The 26,254-nt window shown below is 37.4% G+C and overlaps 1 long non-coding RNA gene across 5 annotated transcripts in view; it reads left to right on the top strand.

Moving 5' to 3' along the window:
* LOC138141790 (uncharacterized) overlaps positions 1–26,254 on the top strand; it is a 147,917-nt gene that overhangs the window by 75,813 nt on the left and 45,850 nt on the right. For 2 of the 5 annotated variants that reach the window (XR_011163267.1, XR_011163266.1), the window contains exons 2-3: positions 294–356; positions 14,391–14,471. The exons of 1 other annotated variant lie outside the window; for it this stretch is intronic. This is a non-coding gene — a long non-coding RNA (uncharacterized lncRNA). The remainder of the gene's footprint in view (positions 1–293; positions 357–14,390; positions 14,472–26,254) is intronic. 2 more of the 5 variants (XR_011163265.1, XR_011163264.1) reach the window with 1 other exon arrangement.

Genomic DNA, 26,254 nt, shown 5'->3' with positions numbered 1-26,254 from the left:
TTCCTTCCTTCCTTCCTTCCTTCCTTCCTTCCTTCCTTCCTTCCTTCCTTCCTTCCTTCCTTTCTTCCTTTCTTTCTTTCTTTCTCTCTTTCTCTCTTTCTCTCTTTCTCTCTTTCTCTCTTTCTCTTTCTCTCTTTCTCTCTTTCTTTCTTTCTTTCTTTCTTTCTTTCTTTCTTTCTTTCTTTCTTTCTTTCTTTCTTTCTTTCTTTCTTTCTTTCTTTCTTTCTTTCTTTCTTTCTTTCCTTCCTTCTTTCTTTCTTTCCCATTCTAATTTTACAACCTCTGGATCAAAGGTAAGGTGGCCCAGGACAGTGGAAGCAAGTACTGTTCCACCTTAGGGAACCACAAGAAAAAAGGTGAGATGACTGATTTCCAGTTTTACAACTCTGTAAATAAGTACCAAAATCTTACTAGCCCATAAAAGATGTTTACTCCTTTCATAAGTATATAAGTAAAATCAGTACATAAATCAGTATTCTTTACTAGTCTCCTCCCAGATACCACTCCTCACTCCATTCCTCTCTTAACACCAGCACATGCAAACACACACACACACACACACACACTCACTATCCCCACAGGCAAGTGGAATTCTTACAAGGCATAAGAAATATTTGAATCACTTCACTGTAGTGTACTTTGAATTTTCAATAAGCCAAAAACAAAAGCCATTGTGCCTGTAGCTAGAATTCCTGCCTACATGATGTGGATAACAAGTTCTTCTAGCAAATCTCCAGCTTTTCTCTCTCTGTTTGAGTTTTCCTCTTCAAAAGTCAGGTACATTTGAGAGAGGCCTTCCTTGTCAGAACAGGAGCCCAGCTCTGAGGCCCAGCTAGGCAGGAAATTGATCTCTCCAGTCTGTCAAACAAGTATGAAGCTCAGCAAAGGACAGGCTGGTATTACCAGGTGCAGGTGCATTGCTGAGCTGAGTTGCTGATGGTAGCTAAGGTGAGGAAGCCCTATTCTCTTTCGCAGTTGAAGAAAGAAATTTGTCAGTGACAAGCAGGACAGCTTGCGTGCCTCACATTCCTCAGTTCTGAAAATAATAAGGAGCAGGGGAATGAGGGGAAAATCAAATTTCTGCTAAAGGATGTCAACCACAAATTTACTGCAGGTGCAATATTTCTCCAAACAAAGAGCGTTTTGTTCCCCCCCTCCCGTGCTTCCAAGAAAACCAGCCTCCGCCTCTCCCTGTTATGTTTTTCTTTTTATCAGTGCAAGGTAGATTAAAATGTTGATATCCTTCCTTGGCAAAAGGTATTTTAAAAGTTCTTGGTACAACTGTTGGAGCAGGATTAACTTCCTATGAACCCTTAGCTTCATTGGGTGCAACTGAGTTTTCTCTACCCAAAGACTCATTAGTCTGCTTTGCCTTTGTGTTTTACTGAATTGCTTTCTGTCTACTCCACACGTACAGTTGTGGCCTTGTGTATTTCTTTGTCTCTGTGGTCAAAAACCCACCACTTCATGGAGAACAGGGCTTTTTAGCCTTTTTGTCGCATTACAGACCCCTTTGGCAGGCTAGTGAAACCTATGGACCACTTCTCACAAAAATGTTTTTAAGTGCATAAAATAAAATACATAGAATTGCACAGGAAGTCAGTTATATTGAAATATAGTTATCAAAATAATTTTAAACCACAGAGATTAATGGACCCTAGGTTATCCCTTGGTGTAGAAAGAAGAGATTTTCTTCCTGGCTAAGAAGATGGCAACCAAAAACTCCATTCTTAATGAAGATTAGATTAAGGGTCACAGAGAGTGATCACACAGGAGCCAAGATACATGATGAAACCTGCCTTCTTTTTCACCGTTCCCCCCAAAGTCTTGCAAAACTATAAGTGAAATACTATAGCTGTTGTTGCCCTTGTCCTTCGTTCTCAGAGAGGACCAAAGTGACATCACTGCTTAGAGTCATTTTCAGTGTGTCCAACTGTGGTCGATCAGATCCACGTGAGCTTGGAACGCTCTACCACAGGTCAGGCACAAATAGTCAGTGTGGATTTGGGGTGGATATGCTAAATGGGCACATCCTGCATTTCCTTTGAGCTGTTTCAATTCTGCTTTGCGCATAGAGCACAGTACCTTCTCTGATGAGGGCACGCCATGCTGAATGGTCCTGCCCACTCATGACATGTGCCCCATGTCACAGAATCATTTCCAAAGTTCTTAAGAAAGACTTTGAGAGTGTCTTTGTGCATAGCTAAATAGCTCAATAAGAGTGTCCTAGCTATATAGCTAATTGTCTTCTCCTGACCATCAGGTGAACATTCGCCCTGTGTGAGTTCCACATAAAATAACCTTTTTGGCAAGTGTACGTTTTGTGTTTGAACAACATGGCCACCCCATTAGAGTTGCACTCTTAAAGCAGAGTTTGAATGCTTGGCAATTTAGTTCAAATAAGGACTTCAGCTATTACTACTCTTAGTACCACCACCACCACTACTGCTACCACCACTACCACTTCTGTTAACTACAACTACAGTCATAATAATAAGACATTTCTGAAATGTTTTAAGATATAAATGCTATAATTATAACAATCCTTTGAAATCATTCAAGCACTGATATACATAAGTTTATAGATTAGTAAACTGAGGTTGAAATAGTTTCAATGACTTGCCTAGAGTTACAAGATAAAAAAAAAACCTCAGAACTTAAAGTCAGATCTTCTGATTCCAAGCTTTTCCCACTATGCCATGCTGATTGGAAAGTAATTATTTTTCTTTATTCTAATTAGTACAATCTCATACAATCCTACAAACACACCATGACAAGTCCTATGTCTATCCTTTCATACTTAGGTGGTCTTCCTTCCTTGGAGCACTGTCCCTTTTACCTTCTATCTATCCATCCAAATCTTTCAAGACTCATCTCAGGTTTGGCCAGCTCCATGAAGCCTTTTCTGACTGCTTCAGCCCTTTTCAAAAATATCTTAAAGTATTTACAATCTGTGTCCAAAGACAGGGCTCTGGAAGGGAGACAGCCATATAGAGTATAATAAGGAGCAGGATACAACAAAGGGACCCTTCACTGTACTTTATAAATGCACATGTTTTTAACTTCATATAATTCTGCTCTCCCTGTATTTATTTGGAAATAAATATCTATTTTATAATAAATTCAGTTTGGGGAAGGTAGGTCACACAGAAGATAGAGCACTGGGTTTGGAGTCAGTATGACTTATCCTCCTGAGCATAAATCCAGCCTTAGACACTTATTAAGCTGTACAACCCTGGGCAAGTCACTTACCCCTTTTTGGCTTAATTTTCTCATCTATAAAATGAAACCCTATTTGCCTTAATTTCTTCATTTATAAAATGAGCTGGAGAATGAAATGATAAAGTAATCTAGTATCCTTGCCAAGGAAGACCTCACAAGGGGTCACAAAGTATCACATAACTGATGACTTAAAAAATGGAGTTTCATGTATAATGGGGTGAAAGCTTAAGTCTCAAGTGAATTAGTCACATGTAACCCTCTATGTGGTCTAAGATTTTTTTTTCTACCATATAGCTATTTTGGTTGTGGTTTTTATTTTCATTTCAAAATGGTTTGATTATGACAACACTGTCAATAAAAATCAAATTAAAATATATAAAATAGGAGTCAATGTCGCACCCCACACTATTAGTTCTGCCTTTTGGGGCCATGTAGAACACTTCTAATTCCTCTTCTGCATTGCAGGCTTTTAGATTTTAAATACTACTGCCATGTCTTCTCTAAGTCTTCCCTTCTCCAAGCTAAAAATTCTTAAGTTCTTCATATGAGATGGTTTCCAGGCTGCTGACCATTCATTCATTCAATGAGTTGGTCAATAAGCATTCATTAGGTGCTTATTTTACAGGCACTGTGGTAAGAACCATCCTAGTTCCCCACTTTGGGCTTCATAAATACCCTTCTAAAATGTTGCATGTAGGTCGATGCACAATAATCTAGGCAGAGTCATGATGAACACTGTACTTCCATTAAGGCCCTTTAATATCACATTAGCTATTTAGCTATTATCACACTGTTGACTCATATTGAACTTGTGATCGTCCATAAAAACCCTCAGGTCTTTTTTCCTGTAAATTTCTTATTGTTTTAATCCAAGTAAAGGTGTTTACTTCTTTCATCCCTATTATATTTCATATTTTTTTCCTCAACCTATTGAATCCTATTCTGTTAGGTTCTTTGTTTTTGGAATCCTAATGCTATAATCCCAAACTATTCTGCTTCACAAGTCAGTGGGCAAAATATTGAACAGATTCAAGACAAGGACAACAGAGCCTTGGGGATCTTCTAGACAACTCATCATACCATGCAAAGAACATTGGTGTTGGAGTCAGAGCCTAAATTCATATCCTGACTCTGCTACTGTGCAATCTTGAGCAAATCACTTAACTTCCCTAGGCCTCAGTTTATTCATCTGTTAAATGATTAGGTTGAATTAGATGGCCTCTGAAATCCCTTCCAGATCTGTCAACGATCCATTGACATTTATATTAATTTGCTGATCGATGTTATTTGGATAAGATTGAACAAACATTCCAAAACCATTTAACTGTATTATCATCTTGCATATGAGGGGAACATGAGAGACTTTGTCAGGTACCTTGTTAATATCTGGATGTATGATGTCCACAACATTCTTGAATAATTCATATCAGGTACATTGGAGGGTCTATTTTCATTTCTGTGTGTTGAGGCTAAAGATGAAAAGTTCACTTACCACCTCCACTCCCTACAGTTCTCCTATATGTTTCTGAGCTTCACAACTGTTTCCAGGACCATTGTAGTGTAAAATTTCTGCATACAGCTCAGATCTTGATTTAAATATTATTCACAGAATCCTTTATAGGATGACGGGATCATTGATTTAGTTCAAACTCCTAATTTGGTGCTTATTTTAAGAAACTAAGACTCAGAGAGGTCAAAGGCTTATAGGAAAATAACTTTCCCCATGTCACAAAGGTAGTATTAGAGGCCCATTCAATACATCTCTAAAGCATAACTACTGTATGCTATGAGGTTATGAAGGTACATAAGACATGATTTCTGTCCTCTAGGAACTTGAAGAGATATATAATAAATTCCAGAGACTATGTAGCAGATAGAGTCCAGAATCTGATGCTGACTCAGAGTCCCAACTCCTCTATTTTCTATTATGTGACATTAGGCCAATTATTTGACCACTTTGAGCTCATCAGTGAAATGTGGATGATAATGCTTTTACTCCATACCTAATAAACTTGTAGTGATAGTCAATTGAGAATATTCTTTGGTTGGGAAAAGGGTTTGCATTAAAACAAGTGGGTTCAAATTATAGCTGTGTGTAATGAAAATGTAAATTTTAAAGATCTTTCCTGCCCCTAGGCTAAAGTGCACCTGGAGCCTGGGGTAGGAGGCTTGTTTTTCAGTAGATACCTTTTGATTGGCCAGTGGGTCCAAAAGGTTGTTACATTCTCTGAGCCAGGAGAAGGCTATATAAGCCCTGATGTGTAGTTTTGTTTTGGGGGCTCACTTTGAGAAGTGTTCTGTGATTTGATCATATGAGACTCTGGGAAGCCATTGGTTGTTGAGAGCCTCCCCTCCCCCAGCTTTGAAAAACCCAGATATTGATTTGGTATGGATGTAATGGTTGGACAGTTTGGAAATCTGTCTACTAGATCTGTCTCTGTCTTGATAATCTGTCTATATACTCTGAAGTTCGGGGTGCTGACCTTTTTCCCCTGAACTAGGTAAACAATACATATTTGACTGATTAAAGTAACCTTGTTAACCCATTTTGAGTTGCTTTCCTTTATCAAAGCAGATCTAAGAACCTGTGTTGGCAGCCCACCCTGGGGACACTGGGGTGCTTGCTGCTACACTGTGCCACCTGAGAATCTATATGGCACTGGGCAAATGGATGGAACTCCAGACTTGGAGTCAGGAAGACATAGATTCAAATCTAGCCTCAGATGTGACCCTTAACTTCTGTCTGCTCAGTTTCCTCATCTGTAAAATTAGGACAATAAATGGTACCTACATTCCCAGGTTATTGTGAGGGGGGGAATGAGATAATATTTGTAAAACAGTAGAGTGACTGATTTTTAAATGCTGATTTTTTAAATGTTACTGACTCCCTTTGGTTTTCTTTCATCTGTAAAATGAAAGGATGAGATTAGATGCCCTTTAAAATCCCTTACTTCCCTAAATAGTCAAAAAATATTTATTCAATACTTACAATATCTCAGGCACTGTGTTAAGTGCTAAGGGACCACTCTTAAAACTTTCTGTGAACCACAATATAAAATCAGTTATAATTATAGGAGTGGTACAAATAATGTGTGTCTGGGACCTAAATTGTGACCCTAATCTGTAGGACAACCAATCTAAGCTCTAGTTGCATTAGTTTATAAGACGAAGAGTTCTTTTCCAGCTGATATGATCAGGGGAAGCTTCTTAAAAGAGGAGGCATTTAAGCTCTGCGTTTGAAACATGGAAAGGTAGATGCAGAGGAGGGCACCCACCTCTTCGGCAGAGACTAATTTTCTCACCTCAAGATCCCTCAAGTTTCACCATCCTATCCCTTCTCTTGGTGCTCAACCCAGAAGAACAAATGCTCAAAAAAAAAAATGGCAAAATGGCCATGCCAGCTTCAAGCAGCTATGGTCCTGAAGCTCTTAATGTGACTATTTTCTCCTTCAGACAGCAACATGAGTTTAAATTCTGGACCCCCAAAGCAAACATTTGAGAAAGTTCCCCTTATCTTTACTTAGCTGCAAAAGCAAAGAGGTTTCCCAAGTGTGGAGAGGGCCTCTCTTACATCTGTATGCCTTTCAATTCAGAGACTGCCTGTGTAATATTCATGTCTACAACTCCAGCAAATATCATGGCAGGGAGAAAAGTGGAATTGTTCCTCTGTTATGAATTTTCAACCCAATTCAAGGTAAAAACACATCCTGTGACTGATTAAAAGACCTTTCACATTACAGCAGGTGTATTTTGTGTTTGTTCAAATGAATTGGCCAATGCCTGCATAAAGTGAATAGTTCATTGTGGACACGGGCACTACCGAGGCACTAAATTCTAAGAATAACAAGCAAGAATGAAATTGACTTTTCCCTTTTCCAGATTAAAAAAAATATAATTTAAAGAGGCAGTTTGCCAGGGTGCCTCATGGGAAATTTAAGGCAAGGTTAATTACTGGATCCACATGCCCAAGATCTCACTCTGAAAATGCCCCTTTAAGAATTAAATGAGAATAGAACAACATGCTGCAAACCAGGTCACAGCAGCTGTACTCACCATCTCTCAGACAGAAAGGAAGGAAAATACGTTTTAATTAAATTGTATTAATTGGTTTAGCTGATCTGGAAATAGTGTAAGAGCTTTGCCGTAATTCTGTTTTGTTGGCTCTGGTCCATTTATCCTTGACATTAAAATAAAGGAATGCAGTCTGGACATTAGAAACACCCTGGGAGAAACTTTTGGACTGTCCAGGGTTAAAGAGGCTTCAGTGTCTCTTGAGTTTAACCAGAAATTCTGTTGCCTGCATATAGAAATATATACAAGAAAAGAAAGGTCTGATTAAAAACTTTGCCTGCTAAAAGCTAGCAAAATGCAAAGAGGAGCCATGTAGTTTTTCTGCAGTAGTAAGCACACTTTATAGAGGTGGGGGGGGGGGGGTGGGAGGGAAATCAAGGTTTTAGAGCATTAGGGGATAATGGAACTATTTCAGAGTCAAAGTGTAAGCTTTTTACATAAGATATTTGTGATTTTGAAAACATTTAACTCATCAGATTGATGCAAATTTGCAGAATCAATTTGGTTATGTTATTTGGAAAGAAAAGCAAGGTCTCCAAGACCTGTGTCTGTAACATAGAAAATATGGTCAATATATGTTAAAGTGCTCAACTGATTTTTTAAAACACAAATGCCAATGCAATCTATATAGTTTTGCATCCATGTTTCTGAATGTTTAAAGTTAGGATTGTATCACTATCACTGAATTTTAAGCATAAATGTTAATATTTTAATATAAAGCTTAATTTTAACATAAAATTAATATAGAATATATGAATTACAGAGAATAGTAACCCCAATTTATATAGCACTCTAAGGTTTACAAAGTGTTTTGTTCACAACAATCATGTGCATAGGTAATCCTTTCTTCTACACTGTTGAATTCATCATACATCTCTTCACAGTCCTAGAATGGAAGGGCCATATCTTATATACCTTTGTAATATTATTATTATTGTTAACAATTATTATACTTGCTACAAAATTGAGGAAATGGAGTCTGAGAGATGTTAAATTACTTGCAGAAAGTCTCACAGCAAGTGTCAGGTATAGTTTTAAACTCTGATCTCCTGACTCCATGGTAAAGTCAGCACTTTTCACATAATCTTGCCCTCTAAGACAATATTGATAACTAATATTTATATATTGGTCTTTACATATGTCATTTGAATTTCACTACAGCCCTGGGAGGCAGACAACAGATGATATTATCGCCAAATTTTGTTTTTTTGCTTTCTGGAGGGCAATTGGGGTTAAGTGACTTGCCCAAGGTCACATGGCTAGTTTTTGTGTTAAGTATCTGAGGCTGAATTTGAACTCAGGTCCTCCTGACTCCAGGGCCAGTGCTCTATTCACTGTGCCACCTAGTCACCTCGATATTATTGCCATTTTACAGATAAGGAAACTGAGACTAGGTAGCCCTTGGACTTTGATTCAGGAAGACCTGAATTCAAATCCTACCTCAGATGCTTGCTAATTGGATGAACTTGAGCAAGAAATAATCTTACAGTTTCATTTTTTGCATCTATAAAATATGGATCCAATCTAATAAACATTTATTAAACACCTACAACATGCCAGCCACTGTGCTAAATTCTGAGGATACAATTAATAAAAAAGACAGTTCTACCATCCAGGAATTTGTCATTTAAAGTAGAAAATACACAAAACAAAGTAGGAAGGTGGGGGAGAGGACAGTACCACAAAGAGTACCCAAGAGTGGGACAATTTGTTCTGTGGTGTTGAAAACCAGGCAGGGCAGCAGATGCAAGGTGGAGTGATCTAAGAGTCCAGATTCTGCCCTCTATAAAGGAAGGCATTGGGAGGAGTTTGCTACTCTACCCTCCAGTGCTCCAGGCAAAGGGAAGATGAAAGGGAGGGAGGTTGTATCAATCAAGGCTTGAGTTACCAGCATAGTGGCAAGTTTAGAAGTGATGAGTTTACCTGGAATGGACATTTTGCTCTGAAGAGCTGAAACCAGGCAGGGCAGCAGATGCAGAGTGGAGTGAGCAGAGTTCAGTTTCTGCTTTCTATAAAGGAAGGCATAATAATAGAAAATAATAAAAGATATAATAATAGTATCTCTTATAGGATTGTTATGAGATAAATGAAATGTTATCAATAAAATATTTTGCAAATCTTAAATAAAAATATAAATCTTAGCTATTTTTATAGTTTAGTAACTTGCCTGTGGTCACATACCCAGTGAGTACCAAAGGTGGGACACAAGCTTCTGAATATCTTCAACATTCCATCCAGCACACCATACTGCCCCTTGAGAATTACTTAGACCTGGACCCTACTTCCTCAAGAGGTTGCTATTGAAGATTTGAGATATGCATACAGGGTACCCAACCAAAGAAATAAAAACAATAGCTGAATGGATAGCAAAATGTTTCTGAACCACAAATGTTGCACCAATGAGGTTGCATGTGATTTAATTTTGCCCTTTAAAAAAGAATTGCCAGTTGAAATACAGTACTTTGACTTTTTTGGGGGGTTAACAAGCTTACTTTAATCAGTCAAATATGTATTGTTTATCTAGTTCAGGGGAAAGAGGTCAGCACCCCGAACTTCAGAATATACAGACAGAATTATCAAGACAGAAACAGATCAAGTAGACAGATTTCCAAACTGTCCAACCATTACATCCATACCAAACAACATCTGGGTTTTTCAAAGCCGGGGAGCTCTGGACAATGGCTTCCCAGAATCCAGATCAAATCACAGAACACTTTTCAAAGTGAGTCCCCAGTACTTTGTCTTTTTATCTGTGACTGCACAACTTGAATATTACTGCAAGCATCTTGGATGTGTTTTTCCCCACATGCAATGACAAGGAAACTATAAATTCGGTGACTCACACAGGCAGTAATACTGTATTTCTCATCAACTTTGCCCATTCCAACAAAAAACTACATTAGTAACTTCTCTATTGCCACCCAGACTATGTCTTAGTGGTTCAGTAAATGGAGTTATTCAGATGGGATGACCTACACTCCTCTTTGACTCAGATGATTTGGGTCATCTGAATCATTCTTCCTCTTCCACATCTCAATACTTTTTTAATTCTTTCTTTTACTTTGTGTCACAGAAAAGAAAAAGATGGATTTATTTCTGACTAGGACCAATTCCTCCATCTCTGCATTTGATCCCATTCCAACCATCTTCCACCAGGATATAAACTTTCTTTTGCCCACAAGTCTGTTGATAACAGAAAAAAATAAAACCTGACTTTTTCCCTCCTCTCCCAATTAACCACAGTCCCTCTTTTTCCTATTTTTTCACAGTCAATTTTCTTGCAAAGTTAATCTATAACTAACACTTCCTCTTCATCATTTCCTTTTTACTTTTACTCCCTTACAATTGAACTATCCTGCCCACTCTCCCAAAACTGCTCTATTAAAAGGTCATTCACTAATGTTTTTTTCTTTCTTAAATATTCATAACAATATTTTTATTTATAACAAGAATAGCAATAATCCATATGTCCGATGACTGAGGAATGGATGAACAAATTTTGAGAAGTTGATATGATAGAAAGCTTCCCTCTTTAAGAAACTGCATATATCAAGAACACTAAGGAATAAGGAAAGACATAAAGGGATACCAGGTGAATAAAGCTGAATCTAGCCAACAGGATTCCCACTATTTATGGCACCAATTATCTTTTAATTGGCATATGCCCTGTCTTCTTCTCAGTCTTTCTCATCTCTGACCAATCTGCAGCATCTGATAATACTGGCCACTCTTATTTCTTCTTCTTCATCTTCTTTTTTTTCTCTTAATTTCCAGAAGGTCATAGTTGTAGAGCTGGAAGGGGCTTTAGAGTCCATTTAGTCCTTCCATATGAGGAAACTGAAGCCCATGAAAGTGAAATGACTTGCCTAAGGTCATATAGCTAACACCTATCAGAAGTGGTATTTGAATCAAGTCTTCTAACCCCAATGTTAGTTATGTCAGTTATTATAAACTCAACATACCTCAAAGAGAATTTATTTTTCCACCTAAAACTGCTTCCTTCTAATTCACCTATTTCTAGCAATGGAAGCCCCATTTTTCCCCAGTCAACCATGCTCAAAAGCTTAGCCCTATGTTTAACTCTTTCTTTTTTTGTAAACCTACATTTAATCAGTTGCCAGGACCTGTCAGCTATGACACAAAACTCTCTGGGGCATTGGCCAGTCTTTTCTCTTTGCACTCTTGCCACCTTACTACATGAGTTTATTATTACCCATTTGGACTATCCCAATACCCTCCTAATTGGTCTTTTACTCTCTACTCTCTCCAACATATTTTTTTCAAGGTATGAAACAGTTTTATTCTCACATTGAAAAGGAATGATAAGCATTCAAGTGCCTTAGCACGATCCCAGTCAGTTGAGGTGCCTCTTTGTGAGAGCTGCTCATTATCTATTTTACATTTCACACCCCCTGAATTAATTCTGACCCTATTGATCCATATTTCAATCTTCCTTACGCAAAAATCTCATTTCATTTACTCTGCTGCTTGAAAACCCATTGAGGGCTTTATTTAATAAATCTAATAAAATCCTAGCAAGCACCTCAGCCTGACATTTAGGACCTTTCACAAACTGGTTCCACTCTATTTTTCCAGCTTCATTTCTTATGACTACTCCCTATGGTGCTGTCTATCTGTACTAGGATGCAGCTAGGTAGCTCAGTGGATAGATCACTGCGCCTAGAGTCAGTAAGACCTGAGTTCAAATCCTGCCTTTGACACATACTAACTGTGTGACCATGGTGAAGTCACTTAACATCTGTTCACCTTAATCCACTGGAGAAAGAAATGGCGAGCTCTTCCAGCATCTTTGCCAAGAAAATCCCATGAACAGTATGGTCCACAGTGTCATAAAGGGTGACATATGACTGAACGACAACTATCTGTATTACTCATCATTCAGCATACATGTCTCAGTTCCCACATTCTCTTACAGTTGACATGACTTTGCTTATGCTGTACTTTAAACAACACCTAGATGGCACAGTGGATAGAACACTGGACTTGGAGTCAGAAAGACCTGAATTCAAATACAGCCTCAGACACTTACTGGCTATATGACCCTGCACAACTGTAGCACCAATGCAATATTCATAGCATCAAACATTTATTCAGACACCAGAAAACTGAATCCCCAAACCAGAAAGCCAAATCCATCACAGCAGCAAAGAAATTAATACACCGTAACACCACAGAAAGTCACACCATCCTTTAGCCTTTCCACAAACCAACACTCACAAGCCTAATTGTTTCCTTGCCTGCCATCCTCTCTCTCCCCCACCATCTAACTGCTCTGATTCCCAGCTTCCCGTGGGCTCTGCTCCACCCTTCAGGAAATTCCTCCCACCACAGGCTCTGTGTGATTATATTCTACCTATTAGGGGGCAGGGAATGTCTTCAAATGCAAGGAAGATCTTCAAATTCCCTTAGGTCTATTAAGGGGCAGGGAAGATCTTCAAATTTCCATTACCATTATAGCAACTCACTTAACCTCTGCCTCAGTTTCCTCAACTATAAAATGGGGGTAATAGAGTATCTACTTCATGGGGTTAGTACGAGGATCAAATAAGGTAATATTTGTAAATAAAGCATTTAGCATGGTGTTTAGCACATAATAGGAGTTTAATAAATGCTTGCTTCCCTCTCTCCTTATAGTTTAAATATCTTCACCCCATTTCCACCCACTGAGTCTCATTCAAGGTCAAATGCTACCTCCTCCATGAAATTTTCCATAATTCCTCCCTGTCTCCATTTGGAAATAATTTTCTCTCCTCTTCCCACCTGTGTAACACTTGGTTTTATTACATATACTTAAAACCTAATGTGTATGTGTTGCATCCATCCATAGATTGTAAAATTCTTGAGGACAGGAACCATGTCTTATTTAAATCTTTATGTCACTCCTAGGGCATATTATTAATCTTCCTGCTGTTCCTCACTTCTGACATCCCAGCTTCTTTCTCTGTTACTTTGCATAGACTGTTTTCCTAGCCAGGAACACACTCCTCCTTTACTTTTTCATCTTAGCGTAGATAGTGAGTTTCCTTCAAAACCCAGTTCCCATACCACCTCTTATGGGAGGTCATTCCTTATCCCCTTAGCTACTAGCACCTCCCTCATATAACCACCCTGTATTTATTTCTGATGTATTTTAGCTTGCATGTGTTGTTTCAGAAGGTAGATTGAAGGACAGGTATTGTCTCACTTTTGTCTCTGTATCCTTAGGGCCTAAATAGGTATTTAGTAAATAATTATTGATTGACTGCATATAGTAGATGTCTAATAAATATTTATTGAATTGGAAAGAAAGGATTGCTCATCAGGGTAATCTAAGGACCAAGAACTGGAAAGCATGAGACATAATTTCAATTGCATTCTTAAGTGAACCTCATTCAGCTATTAAAGATGAGACTATATGGCCAAGATAATCATTCTACTTAACCAAACAGTCTAATTATTTCACCCTGATGGATAATTCTAATTAGTTGCTTGACTGATTCAATTATTCTTCAGAAGTTAGACAGTGGAGAAAGGGATTGATTGACTGCATAGCTACAGCATTTATAGCAGGACTGTGCTTATTAATACATACCCATGGCCAGAGTGTTTTCTTGGCTTACAATACTATTACCCTCTTAAGTCTAACAAACTAAAACAGTGACTGGTCCCTTGTGCTTTCATCTCCAATCAGAACAGGATCATCTCTGTTCCCTTGGGATTAGAATTTAAGAGAACAGGAACGCTTGTAAAAAAGAATTTCCTACTTAAGTATGAACAACTAGGTTCCTTCAGAGTTCTCTTCTGACTCTGACATTCTGTAGAATGTAAATATAATAGTGTATGTGTCTTTAAGGTCCATGTTAAAAAACTAGACCATTTGCAAATGGGATAACTCATCTGCATTTAGGTAGGTGCAACTTTTCCAGGGACCAATTGAAGATTATTTTAGAAGCATTTCTGTCAAGCTAAAAACCAAATAAGTTAATGAACAATGAGCTTTATTGATTTTATGATGAAATAAATTAAATAAAATTTCCCCTAATTCATATTTTTTTTTGCTTTTTGCTTTTTGGAATGGGAACACTTTATTGATACAGTGATTTGGGACTCACTGATTGCTAGCTCAAGTGCTTTTAAAATGGATGTCAACCTGAATAAAGTTACAATTATGCATTTGGGTAAGTTCAGAAGGCAATTTTTCTGCTGGGTTCTTTTGTTTTCTTTTACATGGACCATAACATGGTTATTCAGCTGATTTCTGTTGCTTAATATTTGATTGTTTCCCGTTTATGTGAATGGCTGCATGGGTGTGGGCTGGATGATATGGATAGAATTCACAGAATGCATAGTCCTTGTTCCTAGAAGTTGATCAGATTGAGAAGTCATGTTTAAATGTTGCTCCTTCTCCCAGTAAAACATAGGTCTTACCAATCTCTTCATTAGTTATGGCTCTTAGTATATCTATATATCAACTATATCAAGAATTATTTCATGATACTTTCCTCAGAAAGATTTGAAACCTATTTATACAAAAATGAAAAATGGCAAAAAAAAAACCCAACTATAAAATCATGATTTTTAAAAGATAATACAAGAGATAACCAGGAGAATTTAGAAGGATATTAGGGAAATTAGCAATGGCAAAATATACTGGTCTGACTGTTTCATCAAGACAAAACAAGAATATCTTTTTAGATAGTTTTAAAAAATGAAAATGGAATATATACCAGAGACTGTAAATCTTTTGAATGACATTACACTTTATGCACTGAAATGTTTATCGCGATAATCTGTAAGGATTTGAAAATGTGAATGTGTTCTTCCTGTAAACTTACATGTGTTAGACCAGGGGTGGGGAACCTGCGACCTCGAGGCCACATGTGACCCTCTAGGTCCTCAAGTACGGCCCTTTGACTGTACCCAAACTTCACCCTGTGAAGCTAGACGGTAGATGTTGTCCTCCTCTCCCAAACATCCTCACTTGTTCAGTTGATGTAACTACAGGATGTAATCACCAACGTTGAGATTATTTTTGTTGTATCCCTTAAAGGAACAGGTACTGTTTTAGGGACAGGTACTGTTTCATTTTTGTCTTTAGCACAGTGTCTTTCATATACTAGGAGCGTAATAATTTTTTTTATTAAATCACCTGTTTGATAATATGATAAGCCTATTTATTATTTGTACATTATATTAACATTGTGGCCTATGTTAATACCATAGATCAAAATGAAAAATTGACTTTATCTATTTATTAGCACAGACGTCAGTGAAAAGTAAATACTGATAAATCAATACCATCATCTGATCTAGGAATATTTCAGTTCACTTAATAGTTTAGAGCTTGAAATGATGTAGAAATTTTTGATGAAAATATTAGGTTAACAAAGGACATAAAAACTTTTGTTAAAAACATTCATTATATACATTTTAATTCTGTCCATTAAGTCAACAATTGTCCAATTCAGATTATAGTTTGTGTAGTCCTTTTACTGACTGTTAGAATGCAAGCCCCTTAATGTGAGAGATGGCTTTGTTTCTGTCTTTGTAGCCCCAACATCAGCACAGTGCCTGGCACATAATAAAACATGCTTTTTGAAGGAGTGAATGAAATGATTGGCTAGATTCCTGCTAAGTACATACCGAATGCCAGTAAAGTACCTATGTAATTGCTTGCTGGATATCTCCACTTGACATCTCCAGCTGACATTTCAGAAATTTCACTCATCATCCTTTTTTTCACAAGCCTGCCCCCTTTCCCCATGATCCTACTACTTCTGATGGCACTACCATCTGCCTATTCATTTAAACTCAGAACTCTACAGTCATTGCTGACTCATCCCTCTCCCTCAACCCCCACAGCCAATTAGTTACCACGTTCTTTCTGTACCTCAAACCTCTCTGACATTTATCCATCCACTCTTTTGTATTCTCAGTGACAACACCCTAGTTCAAATCCTCATTAGCTCTTTCCTGGACTACTGTATTTAGCCTTTTAACTGTCCTTTCTGTTTCCAGTCTTTTCCCTTTCCAATCCATCTTTCACAGAGCTGCCAGCGAGATCTTCCTAACACACAGGTCAGGTCACACCACTCCTCTGTGCCATGACATTCTGTGCCTGCAGTAGCCTACTGGAAGAGAGATAACCTCCTTAATTTTGCATTCAGGGCCTTGCATAATTCAACTCCAATCTATGGGCCTTATTCTATTCACTTCTACCATGCATTTCATACTCCAGACAAACAGGATTATCTTCAGTTCATGATCTTGACTACCTTTCCTCTTCATCTTTCCTCCTTGCATATAAAGTCCCTCATTGACCTGAATGCTCAATCCTTACATCTATACTTTAGAGATCCTTCCTCCCTCACTCTCCTCCCTACTTTCAAAACCCAACTCATGTACATGCTTCCATAATAAACTTTCTCTCATTTTGCTTGCTACACTGCTTAACTTTTATGCATTTAATAATATTTTAACTATAGTTATTTGCATAAATGTCTCAGATAATTTCACCATCAATAATCCCATCCCATATAAACACATGAACTATAAACTCCTTGAAGGCAGGTATTATCTTTTTTTTTTCTATTTGTATTTGTCAATACCTAGCATTTCTTAGATTGAAGTAGAAGGACAAAAATGTGATTTGAATATTCCTTGAAATATAATTTGTGACCTACTTCACCACCTTTATGTAGGTTATATAGGGCATACACATTGTAGGATATTATATGCGTAATAAGGTGGATGTTAATCCTGTGTTACAACAGGATTATATTTATGCATAAGAGACTAAGAACTTCCTTTTTAGGAAGATTCGAGATCTTGGGAAGTAAAAATTTATTTTCTTGCAACTAAGAGTAGTTCTTAATATTTTGTTCATAATTTCTCACAGGGATAACCATAGGCTCAATACTTCATGTACTTAGGATAAGAAGCTGTCTCTCATCACACATAAGAAGTACATCTTCTCTTCTGGAAGGAGACTCAAGCAAATCCATATACTTAATTTGCTGGAAGTTTAATTGTAAGGCTTATTCTCATCATTTTTAATGTTTTAATCCAGTAAGTTTTCTAAGTCACAATAACTAGAATATATCTGCCAGAGAATAAAAACAATCATATTCGATTTTTGTCCCTACATCTAGGTGTGACTATTTTTGAAACATTTTAAAGAATTTGAGAAATGAAAATTAAGCCTCCACTCCATCCATGCTGAGGCACAGGACATAGGTATCATTATTTCTGTTTAGAAGACAGACTCTGAGGTTAAGGTGACTCATGAACAGCCAAACAGACAGTCAGTAGGAGAGACCAAAATAGAACTCAAGGGCCGTGATTCCCACTCCCACGCTCAAACCACTAGACCACCCTCCCTACTGTGATTGAGGCACAAGGCGTTTCCTGGAAATTAATGACTTTCTGAGGAGTTGATGGTCTGAGGTCACCTAAGTGGTCATCAAGTACCTCATGTCTCAAGGTCATTCTCAGTATTCAAAGCTAAAAATGGCAGAAAGAAACACAAAAATATAAGCATCGACATTGTTGTATATAGATGGTAATGTTCTATTTGCCTTTTACTGAGTAATTTTGAGAAAATGCCATCCAATCATAAGCTTTGAATAATCTTCTTACATTCCATTTATATATTTCCAGTGCATCTCCCCTTACACACAAGGCACTTTGTATACAGCAAGAGTACACTCCAGCATGTTTCACTTGTTTAGAGGAATGATGTTTTATTAAGTGGATTTTGCTTTTTGTCTTATGTACTCTAGAGAAGAAAATGAAGGTATTTTCTACAGCAGTTTATATACTCTTGAATTGATCTTAAAACCATCATAAATGGCATGTGGCTGTAAAGAGTGCCCAAATTTGCAAGCAACTAATCATTTTGATTTACCTAGAAATTTTCAAGAACTTAAGAATTTTTATTTTTTTGGTAAAGGAATGCTTTTAAAAATATAACCCCCCATCTGGGAATATTGACACAAACAAAATGTCTTTAAGAAGACCAAGGAAGAACAGAATCAGTAACAGATCTGATAAAGTTAATATACATTTTTTCCCATCCCGCCCTTATCCCTCCCCTTTTCAAATATTAAGTTATCCAATGCAAATAGTCCTTTCCAGTAACTGAAGTCACTCATTTTCCTACACCTCTGTAACTGGAGGCATACAAATCTATTCCACTTTCTGAGGCTGCTTTCACGGGTTGGGTAGGAAGAGACATTTTAAAAAACTTTTTGGCTCCTCTAAATCTTTCTGCCATGTTCTTACACCTTATAAAAATCCACACATTGTGATGTGAAGAGGTATTACTGTTGCTGGGGCTTTTTTCTCTCACGGAGGAGATTTTCTTATCCTTACACTGATACGCAGCTGATTTTGTAAGCATTTTAATGTTTCCCATCTCCAAATTTTGAAGATGTTTTTTTTTGCTAGCTTTATTTTCATTAACTTTACAGTCAAGAGCCAGTCTGGGATAGTAGATATAAAGCTCATCTGAGACTCAACACTTGGTTCAAGGTCTATCTGGTTGTGAAACCTTGGGGAAATCACTTAAACTCTTTATGTGCCAGGAATCTCTCTATGACTACAAGTTGAAGGTCTTCTGCTTTGGTAAGAAGAATTTCCAATAATGGGGGAGAAACAAAACAAAACAGTGGTATTATCTTTTCATTTAACTTCCTGCTAGGAGTTTGTTTTTTCTCCATAGAAATTACAGATTCAATTCACAGAGCACACAACAGCCATCCTCAATTAAGAAAGGGAGACAGTGAACAACAAACAGATTACAAACCAAAAAAATAAAAAATAAACAAGGAATTCTTATACACCTTCATGTTGATCAGAAAGAGTAACCTGGAACTGATTGAAGGGCCCTGGCCAAAATAGCAAGTTCTTGTGGTGAGACAGCTGATACGACCAGGCTAGAAAACCTCTCCACTACTTCCTGTGGTCACTTAAATTCCACAGGATTGCAGAATGGGAGGACTTGTTAAATAAAGATTCTTTAGAATTTTCTCATCAGAGAGAGGCCTGGGAAACAGCATTTGACTCAAAATAAGATGATTTCAGTTCCTTGAACAGACCCGAAAGAACTAAAAAAATGTTTCCCCTGCTTATCCTGGCTTGGTTCCCATGAAATTGAGAGGCTTAAGTCAAAGGAAGTGTCCTGGGTAGAACTAGTTAAACCTGAAGTTTTGCCAGTGTTGTACAAGCAGTAGAAGTCTTCGTATATCCAAGTGTTCCTCCTTTGATGCATAGGGTAGAATCTCCAGACCTGTTAACTTTTTGAAACTAGAAGCAACTCTCTTCTTTAAGAAGGAGAAGGGTGAAGTGGAAAGTGTTAAGACCATGTATGACCCAGAGCAAGTAACTTCTTATCTATGGGTGTCAGTTTCCTCATCTTTAAAATGAGTTGGTTATAACAGATCAATGGTGTCAAACTCAAATAGAAAAGGAGCCACTCAACCATACCTTGTAGGCCACATATGTTTTTTTATCAAATATTTCCCAATTAAATTTTAATCTGGTTCAGGGAATTCTCAGTAGCATGTAGCTTATGGGTAGCATATTTAAGACCTTTAACATCTAGTCACCCAGATGACTTCTAATGTCCCATCAAACTCTAAATCTATAAACTCCCCCTTTTTCCTAGAATAATTTCATTAATATGAAATTTCCAGGGAGATGAGTCTGTTTTTGCACAAAAGAGCATTCTTTAAACACTCACTGGGTGTCACCATGTGTGTTAAGCTCTGAGGATACAAATACAAAAGCAAAGATAGCCCTTACCCTCAAGGAACTTACATTCTAATAGGAAGAGACAACACATAGTGGGAGAATGATGGCCAGCCAGGAGTAATTTGAGCTAAGAAAGTTATAAGGATGCTAAGCTGGGACCTACGGGACTTACAGAAAAAATGTCATTGCTGGTTTAATTGTTGTTCCAAAGGTGGAGTGTGGGGAGGAGGAGCTGACAAGTATGATTTGTCATCCTCAAAAACACGAGGCAGAAAAGCTACTGGCAAAGCTGTTGAGAAGATCGCTGGGGTCTTCTAGAAATATAGGTCCAGGGGAGGCAGTCACTACTCAGAAGGGAAGTCCTAGGGCAGAAGCTGCAAAGAAGAAAGAATGAACACTTCCAGGGTATGGTTTATGGGTCCAGGAAAGTAGGCTGCTCATGAGGCTACTGAAAGATGACTAGGGAATCATCTTATTGTAACTCTATAGTTTGTATAAATAAAGTATTTACTACATATCTCCAGGAGTTCAGAATACTATGTTGACATTAAGAAATTTAAATGATATTAGGATCATTCTGTGGTAAAATAGCAGGCCTAAGAGTCAGAAAGGCCTGGGCTTAACTACTGGCTGTGGGCAGCTGACAAGTCACTGTACCTTCCAGTGTTCCCAGGGACTCACTGAAACTACAAATTGCAGAAGAGTTGACATTCTTCATTAGCAGAAGGAGTTTCTCCTATACCAATGAAAATCACAAGTACATGAAAAATAAAATATCATTACAGCTAAGATGGGGTTCAGATAGCCTGTTGAAGTTGATAGCAAGTGTAGTAGCAAACATGTTTCATGTGGAGTCAAGAAGGCCTGGAATTGAACCCACCCTCTCAACCTTTCCCAGCTAGTTTTCTTTGGGCAAGTCGCTTAAATTCTCTAAATCTCTGTTTCCTTTTTCTGAAAAGTGGGGAAAATAATAACTGCAAGAAACTTTTCCTTATCCCTCTCAATGCTAGAGCTTTTCCACTTAGATTACCCTCACTCTACCCTGTATGAGTTTTGTGTGTTCAGTGCTGTTTGCATATTGTCTCCCTAGTTAGAATGTGAAGACAGCGGCTGGTTTGCCTTTCTTCGTATCTCCAGTGCTTAGCATACTGCCTGGCTTCCAGTTAGAGTTTAATAAAAGCTCATTGTCTTGGTCTGTTGACTTCCAATGCAAAAATATTCTAGGTACCACAATTTGCTTAACAAGTCCACATTCAATGAGCATTGACTTTGTGTCCAGTTCTTACTTCTACAAAAAAAAAAGTGCTGCCACAAATATTTTAACCCTTCCTTTTATGGAAGAAGAAACTGGAGAGCTAAAGAACTTGTTCAAGGTCACCTGGGTAAGTGAATAGCACATCTTGTGACATCAAAGCTGTCCCTCTCTTTATTTCTTTGTTAGTGTTGTTTTGAGTTTATTTTACTCATGTTTTACCTTCATTTCCTGCTGCTCCCTTCACTTAGTGGCTTTAAAGTTTCTTCACTCCAAGATTTTCCTCTCTCAAAAGAAATGGATTCATTTATTGCTGAGTTAAGTCTTTGTCAACGCTTGGCTCTGATGTGATATGATTACACCTAGTAGGATAAGAAAAGATTGACTTTAGGAACAGATTCAGAATGGAGCACAGAGGCCATCTATAGCAACCCTTATTTTATAGATTAGGGAAAGACGGCCTATGGAAGTTATGTGACTTCCTCAAGGTGACACATGTAGAAACTGCCAGAAGATCTGAACCCAGAATTAGTTCAAAAGGGTGTCAGACTCAAACAGAAACAAAGCTGCTACTCTTCACATAAGAATCCCTGCAGGCAGATAGCTTTAAAATATAATGTTCTTCATGTTTTGTTGAATTCTAATTTATTTTGTTAAATATTTTCCACTTCCATTTTATTCTGGTTCAGACAGCACTGGGGAGTGCTGCCAGCTACATGCACCTGGGGGATGGTTGACACCTCAGCATTACATTATACCCTATGCCATACCTCCGCACCCTCCATATCCTCCACATCCATAAAAATAATATACCAGTCAGGGACTCATTTGGGAATGTTTAGAGGAGCAGGTGAGTAGTAGAAAGAATAGAAAGCTAAATTCATGTCCCCTGGTATTCTTGGAAAAGAACTATGGAGGCTTGAATACTCATGAAAGTCGAAAATGGTTTTGAGGACCACTTAGGAACGTGTGATCGTTTGTGGTATTGGAATCTGCTAGCTAATGGCTAAGTGGATATGTGTTCAACCTAATAACAATTTTAGTTGAGGTATAGTATTGAGGAGTAGAGCAGAAGAAATGTTATATGTTCCCTTGCTGAAGTACTCACAAAACTAGGGAGCATTTTGTTTTCCTATAGAGTCAGAAGGAAATGATGAGAAGACATGTTTTCTTGGTTACCACCTCCCTTTACATATTTGTATTTACTCTCCTAATTCACTTCTCCAGAATGCTTTACTTTTTTATATCTATTTTTTATGTCCTTAAAACACACACTCATTTAGCATGTGTAAAATAAGGGTACTGGATTCAATGGCCTACAAAGTCCCTTCTGTCTCTAAAGCTCTGCTCCTGTCCAAGCTTTGGTGGAACAGAGAGGGCTGATTGCCTATGCTTGCTGAGTTCCTTCATTTTGGGAAAGGGTGTGGTATTTCAAGGAGGTTGCATCAATTCCATTCAGGCAAATGAAATGAATTGGAAACCCATGCTCCAACTAAACATTGCAAATCAATTTTAGCTCTCCTTTGCCTCTCATTGAATGTGCTTGCTGCATGAATGATTCATGGTGAACCAGCAAGTCAGCATAGTCATTCTGAGAGAACACTAAGGGTTTACTTACACATAATTACTCAGAACTGAGTAGGAGGAAATCCCTGTCTGGGATCATGGGAGATAATGGAATTCCAACCAGAGATGCTTTGGCAAAGGAGGAGTACTTTCCCTTAGACCTAATTTAACTTTGAAATCCTTAATGAGTTGAATCATGTCATTCAACAAAATAAACAAGGAAGAGAAACATCATCTGGGTTCAGGCCAAAGCCTAGTACACTCAACTTTGGTCTTCCCCCATCATGGCCCACATGTTATAGTTTCCTATAAGCCAAGCCAATGGTTTTATTTCTGTGTTGTTGTTTTTTTTACAGCAAATTCCAAAAGCCAGGCACTAGCTAATGGTAATTAGTGAGCATCCGTTGGAGTTTATTCTTGCTGTTCTTCCCAAGCATGCATAATTTTTGTGAAGAGAAAAGAAAATCCAATTATCCCCAAATCCAGTCCGTTTGGCTCATCTGCTCTTGTGTTAGAACTTTAGAAATGGTTCTTTACAAATGAAAGGAAAACATATGGTACTTGATAACAGTCTTTTGAAACTTATTCATGATGTAACCTTGTTTATAAGATTAAAAAAATACATGGTCATTCTCATTATGGATATGGCCCAATTTAACAAAATCTGACACAGGAAAATCTAAACTTACAAAACAAAAAAGGGGTGATTATTCATGTTGTAAAAAAAGATTTACTAAAGGATTCCTTTATGTAGCAAGGAACCTGATTGCATTTAAAATGATGACTCTTACAAGTGATAAAACTGATTTACACAAAGCTTGTCAAAAATATATCTATTACACAAATCTATTTTCCCATATACAAAGTGAGGAGTATTTAGATAAAGGCCTAGGAGTGTAGTGATGGGCTCTGGACATTGATTGCACATATAGACATCCTCAGGTTCATGATAAATTTGCAATAGACTGTACTCTCCTGAAGTAGTGTTTTCTCCAGACAACAAAAATTCTCTTTAGAAAAATATTAATGCACCAAATAGAATCCTAGCTAACTTCATAGAAGAAAAATTTCCTGCATTGGCCATCTGCTGTTAACATTTTTGTCAGTGACATAGATGATGGTATGCTTTGTGTTGATCAGATATAATTTTCTCTTGAGTTATGGTGTAGTAGAAAGAAAAGTGAACTTGAGAGGTAGGAGCAACCTGGTTCTAAATCCTTCCTCTTATACTTATTAGCTATATGACCATGGGCAAGTGCTCACAACTTTTTCCAACCTCAGTTTCCTTATCTGTAAAATAATACCTGTTGTACTTATCTCACATATGATATTGCATATAAACCAATTTAAAAACTTTAAAGCATGATATAAATATCAGTTTCATATAGTTTTATAATCTTGGTCATTGTTATGGTGTGCAAACACATGAGAGAAGAAATTTGACCCTAAACTGGTGCCACACAGCTGAGTTTTTGAGTTTCCTTTGACAGAAAATTTTCTCTTGACCAATAAAGAATGCAGATAGAAATGTTTAGAACCCACCAGCTCAAAACTCAAGGACACTTTAAATCCTTTGGATAAACACTTTGATGACTTTATAGCATGAAAGGTATGAAGCAATTGCTTCAAGCCTGGTCATGGTTCTCTTCATGAACAGGCTGTCTTTGGTAACAATAGTATAACTTACAAGGTTTCTTTGAGAAAATTTAAGTGACCCAGAGGAAAAGTTCAGGGAAGTTTCTTATGAGTACCATACCATGACATTTTTTGATATTATCTACGTCAAGATCTTGGTTATGCAGAAAACATTCTGGCTATTTTCAATTTCCTCTAAAGTATTATTATAGAGTGGTACCTGGTCAAGTGACTTCAATAGTGTCCTATTGCAAATCCCAAGTCCTTAACCAGTATTCAAGGCCTTCACTTAATTTTGCTTATCCAACTTGACCTTCCATATTCTAGTCATCTATTTATAATAAATAAATAATAATAATTTTATAATTATTTATTTATAATCCCTGACAAGTCAAGTTCATTGCTGCCCCTAGGGTCCCACACTTCCCCTGTTCTGGAATCCCCTGCCACACTCATTTCTAACATCCATATCCAGCTTATCTTTCTGGTCCTTGATGAGATGGCTTTCCATGAGTCTGCTGCCAATTACTCCAACTCATATAGAGCTCTCTCTCTTCTGAACTTCTGTGTCATCCGTGGTCTCTAACACATAATTAAGGGTATAGGTGATTGAGAGGCAATGTAATAAGGTGAAGTATAAAGAGGACTGGATCCCCTTTCCCTCCAAAAAAAGAAAATAGAACAACCTTGAATATTATAAGACCTGTGTTCTTGCTGTACCTTAGGAATTTATTCACCAAGTGACCTTGGGCATGACATTTCCATCAGTCTCAGTTTCCATATCTGCAAAACAAAGTTTGTAAAAACCTTCCCTGTTTGTTTCACTGGGTTTCTGTGAAAGACAAGATGATCTTTCACATAATATTTATGTGAAAGCACAATATTAAGTACCATCATTTGGGACTAATATAATTTGACTATAGGTGATCGATACTCTCTAAAGACCATCACAATAGTCTTCCCACCTCTCCCAATAGTGCATGACTAGGGAAAGCAGAAAAGGAGTCAAGTAGTTCATCTATTTTTAAATAAATATTGATATGTTATATCTATCTATATGTACATATAGATATAGATATATATTGACATATGTATATGTAGAAGCATATGACTACATATACATATATGATTGGTTTATTATGCTTTATAGATGTATATCAAATACATATCTTTCTTATACATACTGATACTCATCAGCATACATTGATGACAAATTTCATACCATTGTCTGTATTAGTTTATAGTTTAGTTCATTTATTTAAATCAGTAATATACAACAGAAAGACCAAACAGTAATTATTTACCCTCCCCAGTTGGGGGGGGGCAGTCATGGTATAGTGGATGGAAAGGGGGATTTAGAGCAAGGATCACTGACTGGGAGTGGAGGCCAGGGGAAAATGGTGGTTTAAGTCCTCTTGTGTTGTATACAGGCTATGTGACTGTACAAGTCTGGTCTCAGTCACTTACTGTGTGACCCTGGGTAAGTCATTTAAACTCTGCTTCAGTTTTCTCATCTATAAAATGGGGATATTAATAGCACCTATCTCCCAGGGTTGTTTTGAGGATTAAATAAAATGTCATTGTAAACCCTATAGCATTATATAAATGCTAGACCTTAACTACTCAGGGATTTAGGCCAGAGGTGTTAAAAATACAGCTGGGGCCAGTGATGAACCACATGCAGCCAACTATACTTCCTATTGTGGCCCAAATAAGATTAAAATATAATTGGGAAATTTTAAACAAAATTTATTA

Source organism: Petaurus breviceps, unplaced genomic scaffold (genome assembly GCF_028583685.1).
Source record: "Petaurus breviceps papuanus isolate PSGF00001 unplaced genomic scaffold, PetGlider_PUasm1.0 90491, whole genome shotgun sequence".
In the NCBI taxonomy this organism is placed as follows: Eukaryota; Metazoa; Chordata; class Mammalia; order Diprotodontia; family Petauridae; genus Petaurus; species Petaurus breviceps.
This window is presented reverse-complemented; position numbering and strand designations above follow the sequence as displayed.